Source organism: Mandrillus leucophaeus, unplaced genomic scaffold (genome assembly GCF_000951045.1).
Source record: "Mandrillus leucophaeus isolate KB7577 unplaced genomic scaffold, Mleu.le_1.0 Scaffold723, whole genome shotgun sequence".
NCBI lineage: Eukaryota > Metazoa > Chordata > Mammalia > Primates > Cercopithecidae > Mandrillus > Mandrillus leucophaeus.
Genome location: NW_012107842.1, coordinates 1,464,622 through 1,487,988, shown reverse-complemented (window position 1 = coordinate 1,487,988; position 23,367 = coordinate 1,464,622). Strand labels below are relative to the sequence as shown.

Sequence of the window (23,367 nt, the reverse complement as noted above, 5' to 3'; positions counted from 1 at the left end):
CTAGGAGCTCCTACCATGATTCCTTAGCAATGGTTATGCTAGTTCTTATGATGGCAAGGCTCCCCAAACTTTGTGGACAATGCACAGATAACAACTGCTGATGGAAATCAATGACCTGGCCTGCTTCCTTTGTAAAAGCAAAGATAAAGAAGGCCTCTTAACATCTAATGCTCCCTTCTCCTTTTTCAGAGTTGGAGAATCACAGCATTCTTCTGAAATGTGGAGTGGGAGATCTAAATGTGGAGTGGGGAAGCTATAATTACATAGCTTGGAAAAAGCAAAGTTAAAGAAAAATAAGTCCTTTGGCTCCAGGACAGCCTAGGACTGTAAGTCTCTGCTGCCCCCTACTGCCCAGGTTTTGTGTGGCTCCTAGAGTTTCTAGCCTGGCGTTCTCAGGCACTGTGCTTGGGAGGATAATGACTTGCAGACTGTCTAAATGCTTTCTTCCAGACAGGGCCTCCCCACATTTGTTTCCTCAATTTAGGAGAATGTATGTGAAGTGGAGAAAACCCACAGTGTGGGTGTGATCAGGTTCGTGTGGCCTAGTGGAAAAACTTTCTCTTGAGTGGTGAGGAACTGACAGCAGGCCTGAGCTAAAATTGGTCTTCACAAAGCCGTCCACCCACTCACATGGGCAGGCAGCCAGCTGGTGGATTCAAGGATCAGATTTAGCCCTAAGGAGAAGGATCTTTGAAGGCACTAGTTGATTTTTGCTGCAAAAAGGTTATGCTAGATTTGGTTCCATTTTTAGGAGGCAAATAATTCTAAACCAGACTGTATAGTGTGGAATAAATGATTCTCTCCTTTCTTTATTATACATTCATGTACTTGGAATCCAGTCCTTCATATATTCATGTGTCAGAGGTTATTTATTGAATGTCTTCTATGTACCAGGCATTATGCCAGCCACTGAGTATTCAAAAGTGAAAAACCAGATAATTTCTGCCTGCGTGGAACTTAAAGTCTGACGGAAGAGGCAGTAAACAAATGCAAACAGTATCATTACATTTTGTAGTGACTGCTCTTATTAAAAAAAAAAAAAAAAAAAGGCGGGTAATAGGAATGAACTTAATTCCCTGGATTAGGTAGAAACTTAATTCTCTGGACTAGGTACAACTTCTTCAGGGTGAGACCCATAGCCAAAGTTTGCAGGGGTCCATTGTGCCCACAATCCCCATTCTCCCACACAATGGTTGGAAATAAAAGATGTTTTTGAAAACAGTTTTATGGAGCGAAACCAGTTCCCTTGCACAAATGAAGATCTATATCCTGAACTAGCTTTTTCCTTCTCTCTCTGGCCATAGGGAGTAGAAGTAAAAAAAATTACAGGGAGGCAAACTTTGGCTCCATATGTGTATTGTAAAAAGAACTTTTCACATTTGTCTTCTCACAGTTGAATAGGCTCTCTTGAGAGTAGTGAGTATCCTGACCCCAGAGGTATTCAATAGAGGCTTCATCATCACTTGCTAGGGATGCTACAGGTGAGGTTTCTTATAATAGCAAGTAGGTTGGAATAGATTTTCTCTAAGATTGCTTGCAAATCTAGCATTTGATTACCCCAGGCAAGGGTAGAGTTGGTGTGATTCATTCTGGAAGAGTCTCCTCCACCTCAGTAATTTCACACATATCCCCACAGTTTATTAGAGTTCCCAAAACCCCACCTTTGGATTGGTTCCCTTAAAAGCCTTCATTCATTCCAAAAATGCACTTTATTTTTGAGGGTGCCACTTGTACTCTAGGATTCATTTGTATGCTGGGAAAAGTCTGCATCTTATGTGGATATGCCTGTGAGCGTTTGTGATGACTTCTTTTACTCCATTCACATACTTGGGAAGATTTTTCCCTTAACTTCACTTAAATTGTCTTGAACTTGCCAAGTTCATGCTCGGAGGCCATCAGAGAGTTCACGGTCAGGGATGGGTGCCACACAGAAGAAATCATGGCTACTTCGTGAGAAGTTGTATATGTGGTTTCCACCATTTAACACTTGGATCATTCCTTGCCCTGATTTAAGAGCCAGATAGGAATGTTCATGCAATTTTTAAAAAAATCTGTTTCAGTGACATGCTGTAGGGGGCAGTATTCATTAAGAAAAACCAGGGAGAGAGTCCAGGAAGAGCCAGTAATTTCGACCTTGTAGGGAAGAAACTGCGCCCTATTTCTAACTATTTCTGTATACTAGAGAGTCATTCATTCTGTCCTGTTGTTCATGCATGAATGAGGCTCTGACTTTCAGTAATGAACCTTCTTAGGGGGCTTAATTTGGCTTATGTTAAATTAATTAATTTGGTTTATGTTACATTCATCTGGCTCGGAGTGAAAACCAGTGAATACCTGTGAGGGAGAGGGACTTTTCCATATAGGACATATGTGCTAGGGCAAGGATTCTTAGCTAAGTCACCTGACTCCAAGCTTTTGCTCTTTTAGCCACAATTTGAACCATTTCAGGCTCATACCTTCCAACACAAATAGTGTTTGTCTCCCCCAGAACATCTTCAAACCTGTTACTGCCTAGGAAATAGTTAATACTAAAACTCGAGGGGGCGAACCTTTTTTTGGACCCTCTCACCTTGATAAGTTTGGTGAAACAGGTGCCTTACTCACCCCTATCTCCCTAGCCCCTCAAAATGAATGGTTTCAAATCATAGCCTTGTATGATTTCTTACATGCCCAAGGCTGATGGGACAGTCTTGCTAAGGTACACCAGCTTCAGGGGGTCTCGGCTGGGCCTGCTCCTATGTCTGAGGGCATCTGGCATGTTGACTACATGCTGGCTGATCTGTAATGGCCTCAGATGAGACAACTCAGATTTCTCTACATGGTCTTTCATCCCCCAGCAGGCTGGTCTAAGCTATTTTTCTGGTGGTAGGTGAGTTCCAAGGCAGAGAGTTGAAATGTGCAAGGCCCTTTGAGGCCTAAGCTCTGAAAGAGGACACCAGTTTTTGTCTTCATTCTGTTGGCCAAACCTAGTCATGTGACCTGTCCAAATTCTTGCGATTGGGAAACAGATTCCACCTACTGAAGGAGGAGCTGCAAAGTCACATTGCAAAGCATACATGGCACAGAAAGGGGTGAACACTAGGGGCTGTTTTTGTAATCAATCTACCACAATAAACAGGTTGCACCCAGTGAATTTATATTGATGGATTGGTTTCAGTTGTCAAGGTAATAGTCTGTTTCCACTGTAGTTGCATGAAAATGAGAATGCACTGAGCTCATTTAAGATGTACTAAGACATACTTGCAGTTTCCTATAAGTTATGGGGGCATGTAGCTCTAAGAACTCATGGGGGAGAGCAGCCAAAGCATCCTTGGTTACCCCAGTCCCATAGGAGGTGTCTCTAAGAAGCAGATGCTTTATGAGGCCCCTGTGGCCGAGGGAAGAAGGTAGGAACCAGCTGTTAAAGTAGAACTCTGCAAAACAGGTCTGACTCCACTTGAGCCTGTTCTCCGAGCCCATTCTCCAGCCTTTGGGATTCTTGGTATTCACAGGCCTACACTTCTCTGCTTTCTCTTTCCCACACCAACTGGCAAAAGTTGTGTGATGAAGATGATCCGAATGCCAGACTTGGGCTCAGGACACCTGGGGTCTGGTCCCAGCAACTCTGCTTGATGACTGTGTGGCTTTGATGGGTCATTTAACACCTCTGAACTTGACATTCCTCAGCTCTAAAATGGAAATGAGGATAGCACCAACCACGTAAAGTTATTGTATGGTTTCCATGAGATGAAACATATGGGAAAATACCCTGAATTGTGTATATAAGGTTTGTTGAATCAATGATTTCATACATGTCCAAAAGTCAGAAATGACTATGAAGGAGAAAATAACCACAGCAGCTGACTGAGAACCTCAGAGAGCCAGTTCTCCACTCCTGGTCTGTTGCTTCAGATCAAAAGTCTGAAGCACCCATGTAGCCACCTCTTCTTGCTCAGCCTCCTCTCTCCCTGATAAACCATGATGAAAGGTGTTTTTGAAAACCAAGGGACCAAGAAACACAGAATGACCTTCACTGAAAGGACAACTTTTAGTAAATGCACACTTGACATAGTTTGGTAAATATCCACCCTGTTATCTTTTGCTCCTGATATCTTAGAAATGTCACTTATTGATTCTTGAAATCTCCCCACTGCCACTCCTAGGGGGAGGGGGAGTTTGAGATGGAAGTATTGATTGAAACTAGCAAACACTGAAAGAAGCATTTGTTAGATTGTCCTTTCCTTTTTTATAAATTGGTTAAAGTAGATGAAAGAAGATACCTCTTTTGGCAGAGTTTTAAACGAAAGGAAATTAGCCAATTATACTCCTATAAAACAACATTTGAAAGTCAGAATTGATGATTTTTCCACAGTGTTTTGGAACAAAGTACTCTGACAGGTGAAGGATCAAAGGACTTTTCTCTGAATATGATTTTATTTTTCCTTTTGTTTTTTATCATCCTTCAGTCTGGGCACTCTGATTGTCTTAATGCATCCAGACCCACAATTTGCAACTTGCTGCCCCATTGCTGGGGGCTGGTGACTACAGTGTCTTTGGACAGATTAGAGGAAAGACATTGTAGCTGAACTCACAGGCAGCCCCCAGCAAAGGAGCAGGGAGCTTTCTGTGTTCCCTTCAGTCTGAGTGTGCCAAGATGCCCTGGCTCTGGCCTTGAGGTGTTAGTCAGCATTAGCGCTTATGATCTTGGCAACCAGAATGGCCACTGCTGGTCGGAAACTGATCAGAACTGTTCAGTCTCATTAAGGAGCCCCTCAGATCACCTTCTGACATGTAACGCTTCAGAAATCATCAAACGGCTAAGGTAGAGGCTGGCTTCCTTGAAGTCTTTCCAAAGGCTTTGGCATATCTGCCTTTTGGATGAGCTTAACTAAACAGAGAGCTTTTGAGGTCCAGGGTGGGTGTGGGAGCTCTCAGGGCACTGGAAGTAGCATTGTGGTGGGGTGGGAGGAGGGTATACTGAGCTTTTCTTGGCCCACCCGTTCACTCCCTCCTTCCTCCCTTAACCTCTTCCTCATCCTCACTGGTAACTCTCCAACACCAGGAGGAGGAGACATTTCACAGAGTGCTGCTCTGTATTTAATGAATAAATAAGTGCCTCTATCCTCTGCAGCACTGTCCAACAGTACTTTCTGCAATGATGGAAATAACTTACGCTCTGTGCTGTCTAATATGGTAGCCACTAGTGCTACATGTGACTATTAACAATTGACATGTGGTTAGTGTGGATGAATAATCGAATTTTTAATGTAGTAAATTTTAATTCATTTAAATGGCCACATTTGCTAGTGGATATGGTATTTGACAGCACAGCTCTGGAAAATTATTCACTGAGCAGTCAGTGAGTCTGCCGCTGAAGTCTGTCATTAAAAAAATGTCATTCTAGACACAAAAGGCCAAATATTGTAAGATCCCATTTATATGAAATCTCCAGAGTAGGCAAATCTATAGAGACAAAAAATAGATTAGTGGTTCCTAGGGCTGTGGGGTGGGGGTAGAGGAGGGATGAGGAGTGGCTAGAGTTTCTTTTTGATACGATGAAAATGTTTTAAAATTAGATTGTGGTGATGGTTGGAGAACTTCATGAGTATGAGGATACTAAAAACCATTGAATCACTCTAAATACATGAATTTCATGGTGTGTGAATTATATGTCAATAGAGTGGTTTAAAAATGGCTTTCTGTTCATGCCATATTCAAGTAGATATTATAACTCTAGCTCTTCTATACCAAAATATTAGTGGTTAAATGTCTCCCCTTCCTTGGACCTCAGTTTCCCTTCAATAAAAAAAGGGTATTGATTTTGCCTCAAGGATGCTAAAGGAGAGAATTTCTGGTCTTCGTTTCCCTGTATATATTTAACTTTAATCCAGTTCATATGGGATGGAACTGTATGTACCCTCTCCTTCTGGGACCCCAATTCTAGACAGTGCCCCATTCCAGGAGTACCCCAGGCAGTAAACAGAGCATTGACACAGGTAACTGGCCACCCTGCTCTGGGCATTCCCTCTGGAACCACAGCATAGATAGAAGGCCTTTGGTGCTGGCCTAGGAATTTTAAGTAATGCCTGAGACATTTATCTTTCTGCCTCTGATCCAGATAAAAACAGATTGTAACTTTGAGTTGTCAATTGATGCTAATGCATAGAAACAGCTTTCCATACCCTTAGTGAGCAAAGACTCTGGCCAGGGAAGAGGTGGGGAGTTGGGGGTAGGAGGAGATTCCTGGCTGTAAAACATCTCATGGTTTTCTGTGGTTTGTGGTCCAGGGGTCCTGCGGAATCTCTGGGAAGCACATTTCTTCAGAAGCGAGCTTGTTCTTTTTCTTCTCCCACTTCTCAGCTGCTCTTTTTGAAATCAAAAGCCTGCTATAGGGTTGCAAATTAGTGACATCAGAAGAAGTAATAGTTGCCTTCATGTTCCTCCTCCTCCTCTTCATCACTATCCTAAAGCCTTCCATGTGTGTCAACAACAGATGTTACAAATGCCTGCCTTATAAATAACTTTATAAGGTTATAAAATAGGTGAGGAGATGGACTGTGAATAGAAAGGCGGCCCCGAAACAGTAACAACAAAGAAAATGGTAACAGTAGCTGCCCACTGTGGGGTGATTGAGTTATTATGTGCCTGGAGGTGTGTTAGGTACTTTGCATACATAGTCTCATTTAATCCCTCACATCACTATTAGGAAGTGTCAGTAGTAACATCTCCTATAGATAAACTGAAGCTCAGAGTGGTTAAATAATGGGCCTACATGATGCAGCTAAGGGCCAGAGTTGAGATTTGAACCAGAATCTGCATCACTGCAAAGCTAGTATTTTGCTTTTAACCCTCATGCTATCATACAAGCTAGTTTCTACTAAATTTACTAGTCATTGAGCCCCTCTTTTACGTTAAATGCTGTACAAATTGCTGGAGGTGCAACTGTGAACAAAACCAGCCAATGGCAAATGAGTGGTCCAGGCAGTCAGAGTCATGGAAATTCAGAGAAGAAAGTGGAATCTTAGGGACTGGGAGAAGGTAGACAAGGTGAGTTCATATAGAATTGGAACTTAAAGGAAGAGTATGAAGTTCTTGAAAGTATATAGGGACACTCTAAATCAGAGGGGCTCTGGAGTTTGTTTTCTGACATATCAGTATGTTAAGAGAAAAACAAAAATAACCAGCTGGGCATGGTGGTTCACGCCTGTAATCCTGGCACTTTGGGAGGCCAAGGCAGGCTGATTTCCTGAGCTCAGGAGTTCGAGACCAGCTTGGGCTACATGGTGAAACTCTGTCTACTAAATACAAAAAATTAGCCAGGTATGGTGGTATGCGCCTGTAATCCCAGCTACTCAGGAGGCTGAGGCAGAAGAATTGCTCGAACCTGAGAGGCGGAGGTTGCAGTGGGCTGAGATAGTGCCACTGCACTCCAGCCTGGGTGACAGAGTGAGACTGTCTCCAAAACAAATAAAATTAAATTTAAAAAAACCAAACACCACATGTAAAAAGATTGTGATAATTTGAACTCATTTTTCTTAGGACAATGATCACTTCTCCCCCCGCAATGCCCTTAAGTGTAAGGTAATGCTTAATCCCTGTCTCATTGGCTTTTACAGTGTTATCATTTTGCAAGCACATGGTGTTTTTTTGTTTTGTTTTGTTTTTTTTGTTTTTTTGGTCTTGATTTCATTTAGGGCAAGGACAGGGCTCAGCAAATATTTGTGAGCTGGAAGTGAACTGTAGCCAACTCTATTGGCTATATGGTGCCTGAAATCCCAGCATGTGCCAGATGGTGTGCTTGGAATAGGGACAGGACACATAGCACAGAAACAGACACTTGTAATATCCTGTGATAAGTACCTATAGGACATTTATATCTGGAAGGAGCATCCTATCCAATCTTGGAGGAGTCAGGAAGGTATCCTGGAAGAAGTGAGGTCTAAGCTGAAAACTGTATTAGCTATGTAGAATAAGAAAAGAGTATTCTAGACAGAACAGCGTGTGCAAACTCTAGGTGGTAAAAGGGGGCATGGCTTGATAGAGGAAAGTCAAGTGTGTGCATATGCGTAGGTGTCTGAATGAAGTAGGCAAAATGACTTTCTCAATTCTAACCAGCAAATTGGTGCTAGACTCCAAGTTTTATGAGGGCAGGGAGCATGCCTGTCATGTTCAATAAATCCTTGTTGAAGAATTGAGAGGATGGTGGTCAAAAAGGGATCAGAACCCAGGCTTTCTGAATCTCTTTCATGTTTTACCCTGTCACCTCACTCTAAGAATTCTTTGTCAGTTCGAAATTGTCCTCAGACAGTAGATGACCTAGAATGCCCACCCAAGCCAGTCAGGGCAGAAATCAATTTCTTGGTGGGGGACAGAGCTGCAGCAAAGGCTGAGACTCCAAACTTCTGTCCAAGGAGCTTTGCTAATAACTTGGTTGGCTTACATGAAAGGGAGAGCGCATCTTGACCCAGTGATCGGTTTATTTGTGGAGATGGGGAAACCTGATAGAGCTCTGTGGTGATGAAGTTCTGGGCCACCTAAATCCTAGTAGGTTTCAGCATGTGTTAGCAAAAGGCAGCTCTCAACCTTTGAGAGTGCAAGTGGTAACATCTGCAGCCACTCTGGCGATTCTAACTGGCAAAAATGATGGATTGCAGGCATTTCATCATTGAATTTCTACTGGGTTACATCCTGACTTAATCTTTTGGTGCTTACATTCTAATTTTTAAGCAAAATGTCTGTGTTTGGTAGTAGTTCTTCAACTTTATCTCATTAAATAAAGTTTAGTGAACTGCCAAAGACAAGATGAGCTAGGGCCAATGTTTTTGAAATAGAAAAAATGGAAATGGAATTTACATCTGGACTCTAGGACATTTTGCTGCTTCGCTTGCAGAATAAGAGCAAAAAAGTGATTCTTGTATGATTCTGTATCTCTTGCAAAAGTCCTCTTTGCTTTCAGACACCCACAGCTTTGAGCAAATGTTTACATTCCACTTAAACACATTTGGACTTTAGTGTCTGTGCTGCTGATTACCAAAATGTTAAATAAATGAAACAGAAAAGAAAACTTGTTTCAATGTAATGTTTTAGAATGCCTGACGCCCCTTACCCAGCCCTGTGAGACTGGTCACTGTTGATCTTTGTGTCCCCATAACCTGGCACGAGATAGAGATGCATTAAATGAAGGAATGCATTCTTTAGAGTTCGTGTCAAATGCTCATTGTCATGAAGACCGTCTGTCAGTTTAACTAGAAACCCTCGCTCTTGGGACCATGTCCTTATAGGCATTGTTTCTTCTTCTAACCCTGGTGTAAATTTCCCAGAGACCCAGACTGTGCCTTATTTCTCTTTATACCCAGCTAACCCCTCTAAGGAACATCACTGTATGTATACATTTGGCTCATCCAGTGTGTTTGCTTACAGACTGACTTCCCTAAGCTGAAAACTTAACTGCAATTCGGAGAGAAACTAGATTGATCAGAACATTTTAGTGCTTCGTGTTACTAAAGGCAGGGATAGGGCATGTAATCTGAGTTGTCCAGGGAAACCCATGCATTCCTGGCTGCTGTTTTAAGACTCTCCTCCTAATAAACTGATATCCTTCAGGTTTATTTGGTTTAACTCCTGCTCTGGCAGTTTGGCTTGTTTCTGTGCATCAGAGTCGTCATGAAAGCTGCTCCTCTAGGATTCCAGCTGGACAGCTGCAGAATCGCTGGCATTTTTCTTTCCTTGACTCTGTATTGACAGCAGGTTTGAATCACTCTGTCCTGTTTTGTGTAATATAACCAGGTCAGAAATCATTTGAAAAACAATTAGGGTGCCTAATTTGATCTCATTTTCAGCAAAAGGGAGGCATTGCCTGGTACATTTTGTATTTTTTGTGTTTGGGGCTTTATTAAGAACATGAAAGGACCTCCCTCTTCTGCCCTTCTATTTCCTGCTGATTAACATGAGAGTGTGGGGGAGCCTTTCCCAGTCTGTAATATCCCATCAGTCCCACATCCTTGTATGTTGTCTTGTAGAAACCTGTCTGCTCATTCTTTCACTGCTGGCCACCCCAGTTGGTCTTATCTTCCTGTCAGCTGGGTTTCTGGCTAGCTTTCTTAAGCTCACACCAATCCCTGGCAGAGCTTCTCTTCATATAGAGACAGGCAGAAATCCTGCAAATTGTAAACTAGCAAAATGTACAAATTTAGCCAGAACTGCCTATGTGTGCCCCTGCCCAGTTATAAGCCAAATTCGTGCCGTGCCTTTCCCTAAGAGGATGAGACTTCGAAGCACAGAGAGGAAGGAGGGAGGCTGTCAAAACTCTAATTCCAGATCTACTAATTCAGAGAGTGACCTTGAGTAGCAACCATGCTCTCTGGGCCTTAGATTCCTCCATCGCGCTAGCTGACCTCAGCGCTTCCTTTTAGTTCTATGTACTTTGATCACATGATAGTTACCTGATGGTTGGCGACTAGCTCTAAGCCTTTCTTATCCCTGTGCCTACCTTAGTCTCCTATAGGGACCGCATAGTCTCCAAAAACTACTACAACTCTGGATAAAACCTTGTCTTGGCAAAACCTAAGCGAAGGCTTGATCCATGGAAACTGCCTTTAACCTAGACATCAGCTGTGGACTCCCCGAGTCAGTGTTATTGCTGGAGTCGGCTTCTACTAGCACATCAGAGTGAGTTTTTTAATTTTCAGGAGTTTTGCAAGCCTGTTGATGTTGTGCTGGTAGCTTGAAATCTGCCATAGCAGGAGTATCTACACCACAGGAATCGGCAAACACTGTGAATCAGAACATTTTTTTTTCCCCTTCGGAATCAATTGTTAGTCATTTGCCAGCCTATGCTGCATTAAATGTGAGTTGGAGAACTCACATGTGGAAGACCCAGTGTCTTTTTCAATCTTTTTGGAAATGTTTCCTTTTGCTTATTTTGTTTTGTTGGGATAAAGGTGGTGTCACATTACTGTTGGTCACTATTTTTGCCGAAATACTTGCACTTACAGGTCATGGATCTTCATTCTCTGTGTAATATCCCTCTCTTACCCACTGGAATCACCCCAAATCATTCTCAGAAAAGTGAGACAGGCTTTGGGCACTACAGACTATTCCTGAAAGTTTAAGGCTGTGGAGAGGTTATACGATTGCAATACAGACTGCTGAAAATTTAATATTGTTATTCCTGTTCTTAAAAGTTCTTCAGCTCCCTTGCCACTTAGAATTTCTCCATGGCCACCTTTTGTTTTGTTCTTAATATTCCAGCCTTCTGCTTTATTGTTCAGCCTTGCCTCCCTTCTCCTCTCCTTTCTACTTTTCTCCTCTTTTTTTATACAGAGAAGTTTATCTCTGTTTTCTTATCTCCTTTCAGAGCATACCCTTAGAGCTTTATCTTCCACACTTGGAGTAACCTGTCCAAGGTTAGTTAAAGTTGGTGCACAGCTTTGCTGCACTAATCCGGTGCATTCATGTGGTGCATATTTGTGGAGTCCTGACTTTTTCCAGCCACTGTGCTTTCAAGGAACTCAGTTGATCATGGAGTATACCAGGAGCTGGGTTTTCAGTGGGGCGTGGGGGAGAAATCCCCTGTCAGCAGTTATCTGATTTTCATAAAGGGGGAAAATGACTTCTGTTGAGAAGAGGGAAATTGTAGCCAGGTAAAATTCTTAACATAAAATTTGGAACACTGAATCACCATTTCTCCTCTCTCTTTAATTATTTGAAGACTCTTCACCGTGGCCTATAAGACTCCATGAGCTGACCTCATTTTTTGCTGTCCCCTCCCTTCTTACTGGAAGCTTCTGCCATATCAAATAGTATGTGTTTTCATGCAAAGGCCATACTCTCTTATAATCAGCCTCTGTCACTGCAGCTCTCCATTTGAAGAGGTCCACTTTCCTCATCCTTCTTCCCACCAAGTTTCTGACTCATCTTTTTTTTTTTTTTTTTTTTTTTTCGCGCTGTGTCACCCAGGCTGGAGTGCAGTGGCGCGATCTCGGCTCACTGCAAGCCTCCCAGGTTCACGCCATTCTCCTGCCTCAGCCTCCGAGTAGCTGGGACTACAGGCGCCCGCCACCACGCCCGGCTAGTTTTTTTTTTGTATTTTTAGTAGAGACGGGGTTTCACCATGTTAGCCAGGATGGTCTCGGTCTCATCTTTTTTTTTAGGTTAGATTTTGTTTCCTCTAGAAATCTTTCCCTGATCTCTGGAGACTGAGTTTGAAGCCCCTTCTCTGAGTTCTCCTGCACCCTATTCTACTCTCTAGTTGTCCTCCTCAGGTTCCATGGTTATCCTGTTGGTCCTTCATGAGCACAGGTGAGCTCCTTGAGGTCAGGGACTGAACCTCATTTTCTTCTCTCTCCATTGCCATTGTAGGACTTGGCATACAGAGACATTAAAGTATCTGTTAAGTACTTTAATATTTGTTGGTATAGTGAATAAATGAGTGAGCTATAGAGTGATTATTTACAGCTCAGACTCTGGAGCCACACAGATGTATACCTGTCATCTGACACTGGACAAGCTACTTAGTCTCTTCAAGCCTCGGTTTCCTCATCTGTAAAATGGGGATATAGCAGTACCTACTTCATAGGGTTATTGTGAGGAGTAAATTAGGTGATGCAAGTACAGTACTTAGCATAGTGCCTTTTATACAATATATACTTAATAAGTTATTAAACTGTTAATGATTAAAATCATGAAGAGCAAATGAAAGGGAAATAAACTAGTGTTTTTGGTATATGTACCAAAAACCAATAACATCCACCATTTAACTGGAAGATAAATTATCCTATTCCCAAATACCTTCCAAAGCTATACCTGTGATTTTCAGTACCAGATACTAATGTTCAGCAGTGCAGCCCAAAGCATCACAGAGTTTTCAATTAGACCCAAGTTTACTAAGAAAGGGAAATAGAATAACATGCTTTTGAGGAAAAAAATAAAATCAGTGCACATTAAAACATAAAAGTTGCTGTTGCTGTTAACTGGCTTAAATAGAAAATGTGGCTAACTAGAACATCTTTTTTCAGTTTAAAGGATTTCTAATTAGTGTCTTTGCAGTAACAACTGTGTTAAATTGATCTAATCATGTCTGTCTAACCTTCATGCATGCATTCACCCACTTTATCAAACAAAATTTATTCTGTATCACATACTGGAGATAGATGAATGAAACAGAGCCCCAGGCTTCAAGGACGTAATATTCTGGAGCAAGTGATGGCAGACTTTCTCTCAAATGGCCGGACAATAAATATTTTGGACTTCGAGGGCCATAGGGTCTCTGGTGCAGCTATTCAACTCTTCCACTGTAGTGAGAAAGCTGCTATAAACAATATGTAAATGAATGAGTGTGGCTGTGTTCCAATCAGATTTTATTTACGAAAATAGGTGGGGAGCTGGATTTGGCCTTCAGACCCAGGCTTACCAGCCTCCATCCTAGAGGAGTGAGTTAAGTCTGTACCAGTCTACTAATAAGTACAGAAGGCCAAGATCTGTGAAGGATAGAGAATGGGGAGATGAGAACACAATGGGTTAGGAAATGAGTTATGGAACTGGGGGTACTTTGAGAAGTAAAGGAAAACAACTAGGGCCGGGAGGAAGAAATGCATGACTCCCTTGATGCAGAAGCAGGCAATGCTGGTGTAACTAAGAGATCAGGTGTCCTGGATCAGCCCTGCCCAGCCTAGATGCTTCAAGGACCTACCTGCCCTCTAGAGATCTGATTGAATAATATGGAACCTGCCTCAGGATTTCTGTGAGTTCCCCTGTGTGCAGCATCTCTGTGAAGGTGGTCTCTACTCCACCCCAACATTTTGTACACAGAAGCCCACCTCCTTGCTGGTTTCCAAGAAATATGCATTCACAGCAAGCATTTCATATTTTTAGTAACTTTTGTGACAGTAGATTGTTGAGGGAGGGGGTATCACAGGGAGGGAAATATTGCACACCCCATGTTCCCTAGCAATTTTCTGCCTTCTGTAAGGCAGTTGCTGTTCTCCTAGGGCCTCAGTTTCTGGCCCAAGTGGTTTGTCAAGGAATTATCCTACCAGAGACAACTCTCCCCTATAACTGAAATGTCATTGCCCCCTTACCTTCACAGATAGTGGCTTCCAAGCAATATTCTGTATCCCCCTCTCATCTCACATCTAGCTCATTTCATAGCTTTGGTCTCACACGGCTGTTTTTGTTTTTGTTTTTGTTTGAGACGGAGTCTCACTCTGTATAACACCCAGGCTGGAGTGCAGTGGCATGATGTCGGCTCACTGCAACCTCTGCCTCCCAGGTTCAAGTGACTCTCCTGCCTCAGCCTCCGTGTAGCTGGGATTACAGGTACCCGCCACTACACCTGGCTAATTTTTGTATTTTTAGTAGAGACAGGGTTTCGCCATGTTGGCCAAGACAAGCTGGTCTCGAACTCCTGACCTCAGGTGACCCGCCCACCTTGGCCTCCAAAAGTGCTGGGATTACAAACATGAGCCACTGCACCTGGCCAGGTTTGTTAATTTTTACAAAGGATAATGAGACTGAGGCAACAGACTGTAACCCCACTGGACAGACCTGGATTTGAATCCCACCTCTACATTCTCCAACTTTTTGATATCAGGCCAATGACTTAACCTCCCTGAGCCTGAATTTACTGCTCTGTAAAATAGGCTTGATAATGCCCTCTTCGGGGAGAGAACCTGGGTCCATCAAGCCCAGTGCACCTCAGTGTGGAGCTAATGCTGGTTGTCTTTTCCTGCCTTCATCTTCTCCTTTAAGTCCCAAATTGAGAGGATAACATTGCATTTGGGTCTGCCATTCATTTACATCTTTAGTACAAAATGTGACTCTTGCTGGAGAAAGTTTAGCCATTTGTCTCAAACTACTGGTATCTGGATTGACAGCTGGGAGTGGTTAGGTCAATAGTCAGTTTGATATTATTTGAAACCATCAACTTTGCTTCTGGCTTGTCAGCCAAATTTGGGGAAAAAATGAGAGTTGAGTCTGCATGCCTGTTTTTTTCCATCATGGACTGGGAGGTGACTTGTAAGCATTCTTCATTGTGGAAATAAATTCAGTACGTGCAACTGAATGAAAAAAGTATATGCGTGCTGGGTGAGCAGAGAAGAACAACATTCTGGTTGAGTTATATGTCCCATTTTTCATTATGCTTGGGTGGAATAGATATGCCCCTGGAATTTCTGGTTATGATTAGTATCATGAATGTATTTGGCTGACCATATTTTGCCCTGATCAAGTGCAGAATCTATATATTTTGTCCTCCTGAGTTTGATTTTAATCACTAGGCATGGACCCCAGGACATTCTATTTCCCTTTCCTACTTTGTAAAGGGTTTAGTTCTAGAAGTGTCATGCAGTCATTCCATGGCTTGAATGAATTCTTGACTCCCACTTGCCCTCAGATTGAGTTAGGCAACCCCTTTTGTGACCCACAGGACTGTAAACCAATCATCACGACAGCTTCTTGCTTTGTTCTTCCTTCTGCTTTATGCTCTGTTTCATCCCCAAGACCTGGAACCCCTTGAAAGCATAGACCATGTATGCATTGGTATATCCCTAACACCTGGGAAAGTACCTGGAGCAGAAGAAATGTCAAAAGAAAAATAAAAGTTGGAAGGATGGGATGAGATAGGGTGATTGGAGAAAAAAACATGCAACGTTGTGGTTATTTTCGGATTCCGAGGAGAAATGTGGCCAAATAACTTTGAGCCCAGTCATATCCCTGGTTCCTGTACATCCAGAATTCATTATTCAAGATGACAAAGATTCTCTGAAACAAAATTTAATAAGCTTGAGCATGTTTAAGTTGGAATTAAAACCTCCAAGCTGGTCTGTGAGTGAGCCTGGTTTCCATGTTCTATCTCGTAGCCGTGCACATGGGTAAGAAGCTCCTTGAGTCCTTGTTCACCAAGGTTCATATGAAGAGCTCTTTGAGCCTTATGGAAACAGAGTAGATGTTGCCAAGAGTGACTGAGTCACCACTTCAGACAGTGAGAACTGTGTGTTTACTGGGCTGCTTCCAGCCAGCCTGGTGAGGTTGATGGGGCACACAGGCCAATGCCTGTCAGGCACAGGGCCCTGGCTCAGAGTGGGAATATGGCAGAGGTCAGCTTGGGCGGGGCCGTGGGAGCCATGTATGAAACCATGGCACTGGAAGGACAGTTCTCTCTTTCTCTATAGAGTTGGGTTAGAGACCTGGTCCCATCTTGCTTATAAAAGAGAATAACGCCACCAAAATTTGGTATAGCTGTATCTTGCTTTAAGAAAGCCCAGTATTAGTAGGGAAGCATAAGAATTAATCTCAGCATTTTGCAGTTTGCAGTGTGCTTTCACATCATTGCCCTTTTGCTGCTCTTCAGGAGGGAAGAAAGCTTTAGTCACCATCTCCATTTAATAAAGTTCATTGATTAAGAAGAGCATGGGACCAGACACAGTGGCTCACGCCTGTAATCCCAGGACTTTGGGAGGCCAAGACAGGAGGATTACTTGAGCCCAGGGGTTTGAGACCAGCCTGGACAACATAGTGAGACCCCATCTCTACAAAAAATAAAAAAGTTAGCCAGGCATGGTACCGTGTACCTGTGGTTCCAGTTACGTGGGAGGCTGAGGCAAGAGAATTGCTTGAGCCCAGGAGGTGAGGCTGTAGTGCGCCATGTTTGCACTACTGCACTCCATCCTGGGCAACAGAGCAAGACCCTGTCTCAAAAAAAAAATAAGAAGAGCATGGACTTTATTGTTCAAATTCTTACTCGACCACTTACAAGCCATGACTTGGGCAAGTTGCTAATGTCTCCGAGCTGCAGTAAATCCACTGCCTAAGATACTTGCATGAATTAATGAAATAATTAAATAAACCTGTTAAATGAAATTATTATTATTTATTTATTTGAGATGGAGTCTCACTCTGTCACCCAGACTGGAGTGCAGTGGCTCAATCTCAGCTCACTGCAACCTCCCCCTCCCAGGTTCACGCGATTCCCCTGCCTCAGCCTCCTAACTGGGATTACAGGCGTGTACCACCATGCCTAGCCAATTTTTTTGTGTTTTTAGTCAAGATGGGGTTTCACCATGTAAGCCAGGATGGTCTTGATCTCCTGACCTCGTGACCTACCCACCTTGGCCTCCCAAAGTGCTGGGATTACAGGCATGAGTCACTGCGCCTGGCTAAATGAAATTATTTAAAACACTTAGTACAGTGCCTGGTACATAGGTGGCATTCAAAAAGTACTAGTTATTAGTGTTAGTTTTATTTTTACTTATGAATAAACTGGAGCTTAGCTAGACTCAAGATTACCAAGCTTTTAAGTTGGACTTGAACCCATTCACAAAGTTCGATGACTGCATAATTCTAAGGGTAGTCTGAATAGCACAGAACAGAATAAGATGATTATCTTGGCATTCTTTCCACTTCATTATAGTTATCTGATTTTTAAAGGTAACTTAGCCTTAGAAGTAATTGTTAGGATTCCTCTAAATGGGTGCTTCATTTGCAAAACCTCAATCTACCATCGACTTGTCACAGCCAGACCTATTACATAAAATAAAACAGACACATGGAGGAAATTACTTCCTGATTTAGGTGAGTAAAGCTGGTGAGAAGTCTCTGGAGGCATCTTCTATCTCAGTATATTTCATTTTTTCAGAAGAATTCTGTTTTCCCATTAAGAAGACAACTGTCAGGTGAAAAGGCCCAGAAATCTGGTAGGGCTGTGTGTGGATCAGTCACATCCGTGAAGCCCTGAAATTGTTTGATCTATCTGATACTAAGTGTCTGCATTCTTGGCAGAATCAGGATAAATGACTCCTTTTCTTCTTCTGTTCCTGCACATTTGGCATAATACACTCATAGACAGTGAATAATAGTCCAATTCAGCTCTCAGTTTCTGCATTGATTCCCCCAGAGAAATATAATAAGCTCGTTCTTTGGTTGGCTCCTGATTTTGATTGACAGAAAAAATAACAGCAGAAAGATTACATTTTGCCAGCATCCTAAATTTCGAAGAACAAAAAACATATTTAAATGACTGCTAAACTGTCTGACGTGCCTATTTTTAAAAAGAACCTCCTGGAGGGAAACATTCTCTTTTTCTTCAGGGAAGGAGTTAAAGGTCAACAAACTTTGTTGTAAAGTTTCTAAAAGCTGTTGACAGAAGACTTGATGAAAATACTATATCTTGTTCCCAGAGAAAAGCACATATTTTGAGAGTCCAGTTTATTGTCCCTTCTCAAGGTGGGGTAGACTAGAGGTGCAGCTTACATGTGTGAACTTTGAAATAAAGTTACCTGGCTCTAATCTGTTTGATCTTGGGTAACTTACTAAACCCCTATGCCTCAGTTGTCCTCACTGGTAAAATGGGATCATTATTACCTACCTCATTAGATTTATAGCACGAATAAAAGAAGTTAAAAACAATAAAAATGCTTAGCACTGTGCCTGGCACAAAGTGCATGCTCTGAAATATTGACTGTTATCCTTCTAAACGTGTGTTGTTAGTAATATTGCTATGAGTATATATATGTGTGTGTATATATATACATATATATGTATATAAAATATATTTCATATATAAATATGTGTATATATACATATATGTATATAAATATATTTCGTATATAAATATGTGTATATATACATATATGTATATAAATGTGTGTGTATATATACATATATATGTATATAAACATATTTTGCCATGGAAAATTTTTGTCCAGTAAAATCTTAGAGAGCTGCTCTGGTAGAAGTGGAGCAGAGAATATATAAAAACAGGCTGACTCAATTCCCCTTTTCCACAATTGCTATAAATACTCTCTGACCTCACCCTCCTCAACTGTTCCCAAGATTGCTCCAGGGAACCCCAGGGCTCCCCCCAACACCTACCGCTGTAATGGGTCCTCGGTCTCTCACTGTCCAAACACTCTTGTTCAGAATGGTCCTGAGTTATGGATTGCTCTGGCAGGTGTTGCTTTAACTTTTTTTTTTTTTCTTCTTTGCCGCCCTGTGTCTTTGGGCAGAAAAACTAAAGGGAAAGGAAAGCCACCTTGTTCAGAAGAGTTCTTCTACTGTTGCCTTCTCCTTCGCTGTCTCTTCTCTACAGCCGAGGGTCTCTGTCATTTTGGCCACTCTTCCTTGAGCATGGTTTAGGGTCATCCTCGTCCTTTAGGGCAAACTAGAGTTTCTCTGTGTGTGTTGTAAGATTTGAACTCTATGAACACCTGGTTTTTGACCTTCAGTATCTATTACAGTCACCTGGGGAGCTAGTTAAAACCCCTGTTTCTTGGGTCCCTCCCCAGAGATACTCTGATTTGGTATGTTTAGGGCAGTGCCAGGGAAGCTATGTTACTTAACAAATTCCAGAATCCCAAGTTTAGTAGCAGCTGTGGCATTTACTGAACGTGAGACCTTGGAGAAGTGATTACCTGCCCACGGTTCTGTTGCCCGCTTTGAGAAAAGAATGTCTTAAAGTAGCTGATCTCCAAGAAGCCTTTCCAGGTCCAAAATTCTAAGATTTCACCATTCTAGCTGTGGTCTGGGCTATGTGCAGCAAAGCAAGATCCTCACCCTTCTTGTTCTGAATGTCATTCCTGTGTTAATATGACCCAAGATCCCATGGATTTTCATGGCAGCCACATCTCTGTAGTGAGTCACAGTGAACCTAACTGTTGATAGAAATCTTTTTAGGCATACTGCTGCCTGGTAATAACCTACTTCCTATTTTCATATAGCTTTTGGCCTCCATGCAGAGTAAATAAAAGAAAGCAGGTACACCTCATGGGTGTTTAATGCTCGAATGCATGAAAGAATCCCTCATTTTACCAGACAGTAGCATCATGGGGGGAAATAAGGGCACATCTTCTTCCTTCTTCCTTTTCTAGCTCTCCTAGTAAGTGGCCAGTGGACATCTGTCTTTTCTGATTTAGCTTGTAAGCCCATTTTATGCCCCCTTCATTAGGACAGTGTTTGCCAAAATGCATCCCATGGTAGGCTTTTTCCTTAAACTATCCCATAACATCAGTTCCCTGGCAAAAATACATTTAAGAATCACACTATCATCCCATTATCCTTTAGGATATTCCCAGTGCAAATAGGCACGTTAAAGGCTCCGAGAAGTCCTGTAGACAAAAAAACTATTTGACTACTATTTAGACCTCCATTTTCTAAACTTACCTGACCATGGAATCTCTTCTGTCTTTTACTGCCTATTTGTATTGTTCAGTGGAAGCCATTCTGGTTTAACACTGATTTGGAGGCTCCTATTTGGGGCTGCCCATCCTTGCCCCAATAGAAAGCAGAAAGATTGGGCTGGGCTCCTAGAGGAAGGGGCCTACAGAATTCCTTAACTAACTTTATCTTAGAAGGAAGTATTTACAATAGTGTACAGCCATTGCACTCAGCCAAAAAGCTGCTGGTTGTGAACAATGACCTCTTGAAAGAATGGGATTTGCCCCCTGTAAAGTGTGTATAATCTGTCTGTGAAATTTCATACACTCTTGGAAAAAGGGAGATGGTTTTCTACAGCCAATTTTGTGCTTTCTTATAGCCATATATGGTACAAGATAGAGAAATTGCCTGACCAATTAAAGCAAAAGTTTTCTCCTGGGGATTTTGAACAAATAAGTTCAAGAGAGGGAAAGGATGTGTTTTGAGGGTGATGTGGCTTCAAGAACTGAAAGATAAAGAATAGGCATGTCTTATATTTTTAAAGGTATCTTCCTTCAGATACCAGCAAATTATCTGTCTCCTTATCCAGCTGAGTGGGAGGATTTTCAAAATGTGTATAGAATACATTTGATGTAAAGGGTGTGTGTGTGAGAGAGAGGGAGAGATTTTAAGAACTTATTCTCTTTTTAAGGTGTTATCATAAGGTCAAACATAAGCCCAGCTGCATATGAATATTTCCAGCAAGTTAACCTTTGTTTAGCTTTACCAATTCTTTATAACATGAAGTGGGATTTGAGAACATACCTTGTAAAACTGTTTGGAGAAAATGTAGTGAAAACTACTTTGGAAAGGGATAATTCTTAAAAACAAACAAACAAAACAAAACTGGTTTTTAGCTACCAGCAGAGAAACGAATTACCTCATTACCCATGGTTTCATTTGGTTTTATCCAAAATAAGCCACTGAAGAAAAAGGATTACCTTGTCATATATTAAAGAGAAACACAACTGTAATTGCTGCAGCTGTCGAGGGCCTTTTCTGCTTCCTCTGGGGTGAAAAAGTCACTGAGGAAAACTGGGAAATGTGTGGTTCATGTAGGACAGCGAAGGGTTCTGTCTATTAGGATAATGTGCTTTTACATTCTGCATATTTATTTTTTATCAAACTGTCACAAGATACTGGAGTATTCATACATGACATTTTAAGTGACCCAGTAGAGAAAAATCTCCACCATGCATAGAAGAAAAAACAATTAAAAGCATCACCAAGATTTGTAGTCATTGAGTTCAGTTAGTTTTAGAAAGAACTGACATGGTTAGTCAAGAGAGGCACAAGTCAGGAGCACCTGATTTTAATTTTGAGCCCTATGGAGAGATCTGGTGTGGATAATAGTTTTTGTGTCTTTATTGATTTTTCCAGCCACCATTTCAGGGGACCCAATAAGACTTCAGGCATTCTTGGAAGTAAGCTAAGTCAGGTGCATCTACTAACCACAATGCAGGATAACAAGTGTCAGGGACACTTATTTTTTAAATAGTAGGCATTCCAACGGGCATGAAATGGTATTTGTTGTGGTTTTGATTTGCTTTCCCGTATGACTAGTGATGTTTAATATCTTTCCATGTTTTTATTGGCCATTTGCATATCTTCTTTTGAGAAATATTCAAGTTTTTTGCCCATTTTAAAATCAGGTTGATTGTTTTTGTTGAGTTATAAGAGTTCTTTATATATTCTGGATATCAGTCACTTATCAGATATGCGATTTATAAATATTTCATCCTATTCCGTAGGTTGCCTTTTTACTCTACTGATAGTGTCCTTTGATGCACAGAAATTTTAAATTTCCATGAAACCAACTATTTTTTCTTTGGTTCCCTGTGCTTTTGGTGTTGTATCCAAAAAATTATTGACAAATCCAAAGTCATGAGGTTTTGCCCTATGTTTTCCTTTAGGAGTTTTATAGTTTTAGTTTTTATGTATAGGTTTTAGATCCATTTCGAGTTAATCTTTGCATATGGTTTAAGGTAAGAATCCAGGCCAGGTGTGGTGGCTCATGCCTGTAATCCCAGCACTTTGGGAGACCGAGGCAGGTAGATCACGAGGTCAGGGGTTTGAGACCAACTAGACCAATGTGGTGAAACCTTGTCTCTACTAGAAATACAAAAATTAGCCAGGCGTGGTGGTGCATGCCTATAATCCCACTACTTGGGAGGCTGAGGCAAGAGAATTGCTTGAACCCGGGAGGTGGAGATTGCAGCAAGCTGAGATCGCGCCACTACACTCCACGCCTAGGCAACAGAGTAAGACTCTGTCTCAAAAAAAAAAAAAAAAAAAAAAAAAAAAGAATCCAACTTTGGTTTTCTTTTCCATGAGAATATCAGGTTTTCCCACCACCATTTATTGAAAAGACCATTTTTTCCCCTATTGAATAGTTGTGGAACTCTTACCAAAAGTTATTTGACCATATATGCAAAGGTTTATTTCTGAGCTATCTTGTCTAGTCCACTGGTGTATATGTCTGTCTTTATGATAGTACCACACTTTTTTAAAAATTATTTTAACTTTGTAGTGGGTTTTGAAATCAGAAAGTGTGAGGCCTCCAACTTTGTTCTTTTTCAAGATTGTTTTGAATTTTTGGGTCCCTTGAGATTCTAGTGAATTTTAGGATAGATTTCTCTGTGTCTGGGAAAAAAAAAAAGTCACTGGAATTTTGATAGGAATTGCGTTAAAAAAACAACCTTTAAAAAACGTTTGATTATATAGATCCTCATCCTTATTCTAGCTTAGACTTTCTAAAAGCGTATGGAATTATAGATACAATAAGATCCTTGGAGCATGTGGATCTAAAGCCCAGCTTTCTCTCCCTCCATGCCCTCTCACTTTCCTGACTCCATTCCTTGTTTGTCCTCATGCCCCGCTTTCCTTCTTTACTTCTCTGTGTACCTCCAGGGATCCTCTCCAAGAAGGAGTTGGAGAGAAGACTGTGTTTAAGCTATATCCTTAATATTAGACATTGACACAGTGCCGCTGAGAAGGCTCCTCCAGCCACGCTCCAAGAACCCTGCAGAACCTCTAAGTGGATCGAGACAGGTTCACCTGCCCTTCTGTGGTCTGGTGGCTACCAGATTGTCAAGAACTGACCAGGGGACCGGGCGCGGTGGCTCAAGCCTGTAATCCCAGCACTTTGGGAGGCCGAGACGGGCGGATCACGAGGTCAGGAGATCGAGACCATCCTGGCTA

The 23,367-nt window shown here is 41.8% G+C and overlaps 1 protein-coding gene across 4 annotated transcripts in view; it reads left to right on the top strand.

Moving 5' to 3' along the window:
• Positions 1-23,367, top strand: part of NAV2 (neuron navigator 2) — an 808,709-nt gene that overhangs the window by 556,336 nt on the left and 229,006 nt on the right. The gene's annotated exons all lie outside the window — the stretch shown is intronic.